At 40.3% G+C, this 9,648-nt stretch overlaps 1 pseudogene; it reads left to right on the top strand.

Annotated features, from left to right (window-relative positions):
* The first annotated feature begins 1,165 nt into the window (after positions 1-1,165).
* On the top strand, positions 1,166-4,237 carry LOC119358731 (annotated as a pseudogene).
* The last annotated feature ends 5,411 nt before the right edge of the window (positions 4,238-9,648 follow it).

Below are 9,648 nucleotides of genomic sequence, written 5' to 3'. Positions count from 1 at the left end.
AAACCTAGAGACACTATATTCAGGTTTCAAGATTTTTGCACTACTTGATGGAGTACCTTAACTAGAAATGTTTACTTACTCCAATTTCTGAACATTCATAACTGAAATTTCTGTACTGCCAAACATTTGAAGTACTGCCAAAAAACAAATTTGAAGTACTCTTAGTTCTATCTGTATTCCAGAAATTGGCAGTTCTTGTAGGAATTGACAACAGCAACTTCTGTAATCTACTGTAAAATTGACAGTTCTTGATACAAAAAAAAAATGTATCAAGAGGCGAACATCATAGAGACTGTAAAATTGTATCAACAGCAACACCAATCGGACTTCTTCTTCTCCGGCAGCGGCGTCTCGGCGACCCACACGGCGCGGTCCTTGCCGGAATGCGCGAACCCGACGCTGCGCCACCACACCTCTACGCACGGCAGGTTCTGCACGTACAACGGCTTCTTCTTCTCAGGCAAACGCTCCACTTTATGCGGTTATACAATTCGCCCAACTGGCATCACATCGCGGAACAAGACCCCTGGCGTCACTCCACCGTGCCGTTGCTGCATTCGCGTCACACATGAAAAGCAACCCAACCGCTGCCTTGATTGGGGCTAATGATCAACCTTTTCATTTGCGCGCCCTTCTGGCCCCGTTAGGCGCTGGCCACGCGTGAGGCGTTGCTAGGAAGCAACAGCGGCGCCTCCCATCTCGGTGCCGAGGAGCCATGAAGAACGTATCAGATGAAACGAACCAACTTGTGCACCCAATGCACCACACCATTTGGAACTGTTAGATGAGAAAATGATGGACAAGATTGAGGCAAACTCGGGGCTGTGAACATATTTTGCAAACAAAACATCTTATTTCGTCAAAATTGACCCGCAGTTCAGTTTGCGCCGCGATTTCCTCCATTGGGTTGATTTCGGTGAATGAGCCAGACTACTTGGTGGAGTGCGGGTTGATTTGAACAAAATGCAAGGCCTGTTTTGCGAATACGCCAACAAGTCACATGTTATCAAATCGTGTCGGTTGGTTTAACATCCAAAGGCCCAAAATCGCATGGTGCATTGGGTGCACATATTTGTTCGTTTCACCTAATACGTTCTCCATGTGAGCTGGGTGTTGGGGCTCCTATATATAGGAGCTGCTCGGGGAGGTCCTCCTCAAGCCGACGTGAGTTCTTCCTCACAATTGCCACTCCTCTGTCAGCTCAAGCGCAGTGCTGGTACTGCTGTGTCATTGACGGTTCACATCTGTTGCTTCGTCCCGAGGTGAGTGATCGATCCCCTTTGGAAGCACACGGAGCTCCATCTCCTCCTTTTTTTTCTCGTACTTTTGCGAGGCATATCAAGAGCTTGTTTTTAATAAAGGGACCTTTGTTTACGCGTTATGCCGCATCCATCGATACAAACATAACGAACACACCGTATGATAGCACAAACTTATGAGGTGGCGAATTGGGTTTGCTTCCATTTCTTGGCTTCTGACCGCTGCTAGGATGTCAATGTGGAAGTGTGGGAAATTGAGTCGGGTTCGGCGTTGGATTGCAGCTTGCAGCTTTGGATTCCGGTGAGCCGGGGTTGGGGGCGGAGGATGGCTATGCTAATTCAGAAAGGAGCATTGGATAGGCTTTCAATCAAATTCAGTATTACACACTTATAAGGTTAGGGCGAGGATAAAGTTCTAGGTTGAAAACATAGATCTATCAAAAAAAATGTATTCCACACTTTGCTAGGGTAATGATAGAACTCCGGGACGGAAACATAGATTCGAATACCATGGAAACACGTACGTCAAGCTTAGAAGACCTCAGCAACTTTAATTGGCGAAGGCTTAATAATAAACTTGTAAACATTTTTTTTGCTGTGCTTCTACTATTATTATCAATTATGGAATGTTAACTCTATTTTTTCCTTCTTCACGGTAGAAAAAGAAAATGGCGAAGATGGTACGTCCTCCGAATGGCAAGGGAAAGCATGGCAAGCATTACTACACTATGTGCCAGACAATGTTTGAGATCGACACAAAGTACGTGCCAATCAAGCCCATCGGAAGAGGATCTTACGGGATCGTTTGCTCATCGGTGAACAAGGATACGAACGAGCAAGTCGCGATAAAAAAGATAAACAATGTCTTTGACAACCGTGTGGATGCGTTGAGGATGCTGCGAGAGATGAAGCTTCTTCGGCACTTGCGCCATGAGAATGTCATTGCTTTGAAGGATATAATGATGCCAATACAGAAGAGGAGCTTCAAAGATGTCTACTTGGTCTCTGAACTGATGGACACAGATCTGGATCGGATCATCAACTCGTCTCAAACGCTTTCGAATGACCACTGTCAATATTTCCTTTTTCAGGTATGCGACTCCCACCTCTGTTTTTTATTCTTTCTTTTGCTTGATACATGTCCAGCAATATTCCATCTGTTCACCATTCTGTCATAAGTTAGTTCATTCACACCTCACGCTCTATCCGCAAGTAATGCCTACGGGTTTGCTTTGCTAGGCATAGTCAATCTGAGTTATCTGAATATAATGACGATGGCTATTCTTCTTCCTAATACGAATCAAAGTAGGTCTGATAATTTCTAGAGCTTTCATGTAAGCTAAGAAGCTATGCCTAATTATTTAACTAGACATATATTGATGAGATCTTGTTTAATCGAGTTATGATGGTTGATTATTCCTGAAAAGGTTATTTTATTAGAATATAATTTTTTTAGTTCGATATCAATTTGTAGTTAGTTCATGTAAAGTTGTCTAGTTCTAACTTGTCAAGTTACCAGAGATTGATCGGCTAATTTCTCGAGGAAGCACTTGTTAATTTCAATATGTGTAGTAGTACTGTAGTAGCTTCTATAGCTGCTCCCAAATAGTGCTTGCGGGCTTAAGAATTGTATATGTTTAAAAACAGAACAACTTAATACAAATCTGATTTGCACAGGGTATTTGCATGAACATATGTTTGAAAAACAGAACAACTTGATGCAAGGAAAGCTATTTATGCACTGGACATGAGCATCTTGACCAAGACTTAACTGATAGACTTGTCTTATAAATTAGTACTTTCATTTGTTATTGTGATATCTTTGAATTTCCTGTCGACCATTTACGATCTCTCCAATATTTGTCAATCTATCAATAGTCTAAGATGTCGCCTTTTGTTGACTGTAGCTGCTCCGAGGCCTGAAGTATCTTCATTCAGCAGGGATACTCCATAGAGACCTGAAACCACTCAACCTTCTAGTTGATGGAAACTGTGACCTGAAGATCTGTGACTTTGGTCTTGCCCGAACAAATAATACTGAAGATCAGTGTATGACTGAATATGTTGTCACCCGCTGGTATAGAGCTCCAGAGCTGCTGCTCTCCAACGACAACTATGGCACCTCCATAGATGTCTGGTCTGTTGGCTGCATCTTTGCCGAGCTTCTTGGCCGCAAGCCGATCTTCCCTGTAACCGACAGCCTAAATCAGCTTCAGCTTATAGTTAATGTTCTTGGCACCATGAACAATGCTGACCTTGAGTTTATTGATAATCCGAGACCCCATAGTTACATCAAATCCCTTTCATACACCGCTGGGATTCCCCTCACCGGAATGTACCCACAAGCGCACCCGCTTGCCATTGACCTGTTGCAGAAGATGCTGGTCTTTAATCCTTCCAAAAGGATTAGTGTCACTGAGGCTCTGGAGCACCCCTATATGTCTAGGTTGTATGATCCGAGCGTAAGTCGTCCTGCTCAGGCACCCATCAATCTTGATATAGATGAAAACCTCAGCGTGGAGATGCTCCGAGAAATGATGTGGCAGGAGATGCTCCAGTACCACTGAGGCTGCCATGATGGTGAATATGTGACAAGCATGAATGGACATGTGAAGAGCTATTTGCCACACACCCACAGTAGGGTCCTCGCATGTTCGTTTTTATATAAAGCTTACAGTGATTATTGCAGCTATAAAGTACTCAAGTTACAATGAAAGTCTGGTGACCTGTTATGAATAGGTGCCGCAATATATAAGACTGCCTATGGATTTTTCTGGCTATGGGTTACTACTTGTATATATGGACTACTGTGTTTGTAGAATCTGAGTTTGGTTTATAAGGACTCAGTTAAGAAGACGCTTGTATAAAATGCAATCCTACTTTCTTACCTGATTTTAAGTTGTAATCGTAATTAGACGTTGATCTATGTATGGAGGTCTCAACTTTCAAGTGGCATTGGTTTTCGTCTGTTTGCTTCAGAGTGATTGCCTTTAAGATCTGACTTTGTTTTCTTCAAGAGCTATAAATTGCAGTGTTTCTATGTTGCCAAAAACGTATGAATTCTAAAGCTCTCTGTAAATTGCAATGCAGTACAAGCATGTTAATGTACATGGTGAACGTGTTTATACTATGGCGGTCAAAGATATTAGTCCCATTACCATGGGCGTGTCTCTCTCCAGTAATCCACTCCACACTCGGTTGACGTTGGCCGGCGACATACCCAACAACGGGAGCCCGTATCAGCACGCGCTCCTCCTGTTGCAATTAGTTCAGCTAATTAGTTGAATGCATTGTGACCGGCGACGGCGTGTTTGCACGTCTGTGATAAGGGCCAACCAAATTTAGGTTTTGTGTTTTCTTTTATGAGAAAACTAGCAATGTGGCCGGCGTATTTGCACGTCTGGACTTACTATATGTTTTAATATCTTTTCATGATAATATGTGTATCTTTTGTATCATCATAAGAATCATCTTACAAGTCACGTACACATCCACCTGACAAAACTGAAAAGATAGCAGAACACTAGTCTTTACACAAAGGAACAGTAGTCACGAAGGGAAATATACAATCAAGACCAAAGAACCCTCTGAACGTGACACCAACGCCCGTCACCTGCATCTAGCACCACCACAGCAGCCACCAAACAAAAAAATAATGGATCACCGTTGAACGAATCAGACCCGGGCAACACCCCAGACATACCATCAAACTCCAGATCTGGCACCCTTGCACGATTAAGACGTTGGGGGAGGAAACCATACCTGCCATCCATAAGCCACAAACCAAGCACACCGTCTTTTATATGTCGTTGATGAAGAGCACAATCCGCATCCGCAACAACGGAGCCCGAGGACACAGCTCCACCACGAGGAAGCCGCCGCCACGCCATCCTTACTTGAACAGACTAGTTTCCAAATACATCCCACTCGTGTCCCTTTGTTTGATTAGCCGCTAGATGAGTATTTATATAGATAGATTATATCTGAAATGTGTGTATTCAGAAAACATGATTAAACATTTGTTCCCATTGAAATCCACTACAAACTTCATGATCTGTATAAGTTATTGCACTACATGATTAAACATTTCACTTATGTCACATAAAACCATTTTTCATACGGAAAATGTCCTGTTAACATTTTTCGGCCATCACCCTCATCGTCATTCAAGCACCTTCACAGAAAATAAAATTTTGATGGTACCACTTTCTCCGTCACGCAAAATAATGTCTTGGATGACGAACCCAAATTCGTCACCGAAGCTACCTTCTGTGATGGCCAAAAAATGCCACTAGAGTTGTCACCATAGACGACTTGCCCATCCCTCATCGTAGTTTTCAGCGACAATACATCCATCACTAATAACCGACCAATCATGTTTGACTAGTCAACATTTCTGACATACGGGCCCATAATATGCTGATGTGGCACCTTACAACTGGACCCGGCCAAGGTTTTATCACTGACTTAGTAACAACCAGATTTGACCGGTCAAAGATCCTGACTTCCCCATCGAGTCAAAGACGATATCACTAGATCATTAGTAAAGATAAAGAGCTAATGAATGAGTTGTGGGAAGACACTTTTTTTTCTTCGGTGGGTGGGGGCGTCGACGCTCACAACCTTCACACTGGGGACCAAAAAGTTAACACTTGACACATATATTAGTCCCTATTTGGTTGTCATGAAAATCAAAGTCCACTTCGGGGCATATATGTTATTTCAATGAGAAAGTGTAGAAACCGAAATCCACATAATAGAAGACATTATAAGACTGTAGAACACCGGATAAGAAAGAGTATGCATTTGTCGTGTTCATATGATTTTTTTGGCAATACTAGTAAGATGCTCGTGCTACGCTACGGAACCACATGAAAGTAGAGCAGAGTGAAGTTTATCCTCGTTGGATTATTGAAAAAAATCCAATCAAAATATACCGAAGATACACAAGAAAAAAATTATTTCCTTTCTTATTGTATGTAATAATCTTGGACATTTCTACTGATGCCACTGTACATAGCGTCGTTCTTCTTTGCAAGGTAGTGAAAACACTAATGATATTTTGCTTCTTGCTTATCAGACCATCATTTTATCTTTGTCATATGTTTCTAATGTCGAAGTTTAGAAGTATGTTCAATAGGTTACAAGAATAACATTTGAGATCTCCACATTTTACTGTATCCGATTTAGAATTGTATGCCACATTAACAACATTCTTAAAATCCCACACTTAAAGATTTTGAGCAGACTTGTAATCAATATAAGCCAAGCTACAGCCTACCAAAAAGATATCCGAATGTAGTTAAAAGAAATAAAAAATGGGCAACATGAGGTAGTAAGCATTGTTTCGTAAACATATTCAGTGATCAATGTTGACGTATAATGTGTTGCCTAGTCTCTTTCATTAGATCGGTCTTTTGGTTGCATTGGCTAGAGCATGTACTTCTACATGGTAGTGTTTGACGTATAATGTGATGTCTAGTCTCTTCCATCAGATCAGTTTTTTGGTTGTATTGGCTAGAGCATGCACTTCTACATGGTATCGGAGCCATGAGGTCTTGAGTTCAAGACCCGGCTGGCGCAATTAAATTGCAGCCCACTTTCTGTCCACGTTTAGGCTCGAGGGAGCCACACGTGAGGGGGAGTGTTGACGTATAATGTGCTGCCTAGTCTCTTCCATTAGATCGGTCTTTTGGTTGCATTAGCTAAAGCATGCACTTCTACACTCAACATAACGTGTCGGACCACTTGCCCCCTAGGCTGCACAAAACCTGAAAAAACATTAATTAATTCACAAAATGTTCCTGCTTGGTCCATATGTTTCTCCCTCGCTGGTTGAACCTTCTAGAAGAATTCCTCCGGTTTTTTGGGTCAGATTTCTCTATTTTAACTCTTCTTTTGCCGGTTTTCTAGCCAATTTTTTGTTTTCAAATAAAAAAACATGTTTTTCTAAATAAAACATATACATTCTTTATAAGTCATGATTTTTCTGAAGAAGTGACCTTTTTAAATTTCCAAGCATTATTTTTAATTTTGCGGATATTTATTTGAATTTGCGAATTTTTTATATCTTATAACATTTTTAAAATTCATGCATTTTTAAATCCATGGCCATTTTTTGCAGGATAATCCATGACCATTTTTTGAACTCATGATTTTTTCAAGTTCATGTTTTTTCAAAAAATCTTGAATATTTACAAATATTTTTTCAAATTGACGAACTTCTTAAATTAATTTTTTTTCATTGCAACTATTTTCCATTGGGATAGCAGAAAAAATCCAAACAACTGGCCGAGAGAGAGAACAGGCGATCTGGGCCCCTCCGCGCTGGACGCCTTTAAAATTGAAGGACTCATGGCAGGTTCAAAATTTGAAAAACCAGAAGACGTATGAATGTTCTCCATTTCGCTTTGTGGAGAGCAGGCTGGAGGATTGCGATTGGTGGAGAGTAGCAGTTGACGAAGGAGCAGGGATGGCTAGGTGGAGATTGTCGTATGGAATGTTCTCCGTTTTGCTTTGTATTTTAGTATGGTAGGTCCCACAAGGGGGGGGGGGTTGAATGGGTGAGTGAACTCACCGCCAACTCAAAACTTTAGAAATAGGAAAGATATATAATTTCTTATTGTAGTGCTATGCATAATTAGATGAATAATTTCACCAATTGATAAAAAAATGTGAAGATTGTAAGAATGTCACTAGATATAGTGAAACTCTCGCCACACCACATTTGTGTGTGAGGAATATGGTTTATTTTCATGAAATGGTGGGTTACGCTAATATCGCTAGACCAACTAGTTTCAACACAAAAATGTTCAGAACAGTCAAGCAAAAATTAAACATTTGGCACTTACAGAATGTGAGCTTGTGAAAACTTTTTTGGCACTGGAGATTGGAAAACGTAGAGTCCCAAATATCGCTCAATATCCCCACTATTGTATTTCTAAGTCAAACTCTTATCTATTTGCAATATTATGCACGTGATGTGACTTTTGGTGATAAAGTAAATGCTTAAATATTCATGCATATATATAATGTTCATGTTTTTATTAGTGTTTATTTCGTATCTATTTGCAATATTATATACATGTTGGGACTTTCCTGTGCCAAATAATTCAACCAAAAGTGTGAGTAGTAGTTTATATTGTTTAAGAGAAGAGTATGTGCTTATTTATAAATAAGCCCAACTTTTTTTAGAAGTAATTTTAACACAAATTCTATTAAAATGTCATATTTGCAGTTGCGCTTTTTCCCCCCATAAGGTACCAGATCATGTATACAACTACAAGTCACACTTTTCCATTTGGTTGTACCATTTGTTTGGTGCACCTTTTTTCTTCTTATCCTTGTGACTACCAAGAATGTAGTGCAAGTTTCTATGTCATTATGAAACATTGTATGAAATCTTACATGCACAGCCCAAGAGCAAATACATGAGCAATTTCTATTAGCAAAAGAATTATATCGCATTCAAAATAAAATCAAAGAGTACTTACGAGACATTACATACAATTAAGAGGCCATAAATATACGCGTAATTATAGGATGATACAAAAATTGGCTAGAACCATTAGATGGATAATCATGAATTCGAATAAAAGTCAGACTACCAAGGAAAAACCATCCCAATCTTAATCCATTTTTCGTAATCGATCCATATAATCTATTTAAACATAGGAGGTCGTAATTACATGCTCCCTCCATTCACTATTATAAGATGATCTAACTCTTTTTTGAATCAGATGTATGTAGACGCGTTTTAGTGTCTTTGTTCACTTATTTCAGCCCGTACGCGGTCCAGATTGAAATATCGAAAACATCTTATAATTCCGAAGGAAAAGAGTACTAACAAATGCAAAATGATACTCCCTCCGTTCCTAAATATTTGTCTTTGTAGACATTTCAAATGACTACTACATACGGATGTATGTAGACATATTTTAGAGTGTAGATTCACTCATTTTGCTTCGTATGTAGTCACTTGTTGAAATGCCTAGAAAGACAAGTATTTAGGAACGGAGGGAGTAGTAGGATCATTGTGTAGGTATAAATTTGTTTTTTTTTGAGGGATATAAATTTGTTTTTACTTGAAAAACAGAATTTGTTTTTGAGATTTATATTTAGGGAAGAGATTTATTTTGAGATAAATCTCATTTGTTTTTGAGATTTATATTTAGGGAAGAGATTTATTTTGAGATGGAAAATGGAAATGGAAACAAGTGAAACGGCCCAATCCACCACCCCCAACCCCCAGAGGCCGAGGGCCTTCTATCCTATAAAGCCACCCCGTAGCCCCACCACGGCCGTGCACCCCACCACCGCTGGCCGACCCCACCTTGCAGAACCCACCCACCCACCCCCACCCCCCAGACCCAATGATGTCCACCGCACC

The sequence above is a fragment of the Triticum dicoccoides genome, chromosome 2A, assembly GCF_002162155.2.
Source record: "Triticum dicoccoides isolate Atlit2015 ecotype Zavitan chromosome 2A, WEW_v2.0, whole genome shotgun sequence".
NCBI classification, from domain to species: Eukaryota; Viridiplantae; Streptophyta; class Magnoliopsida; order Poales; family Poaceae; genus Triticum; species Triticum dicoccoides.
This window is presented reverse-complemented; position numbering and strand designations above follow the sequence as displayed.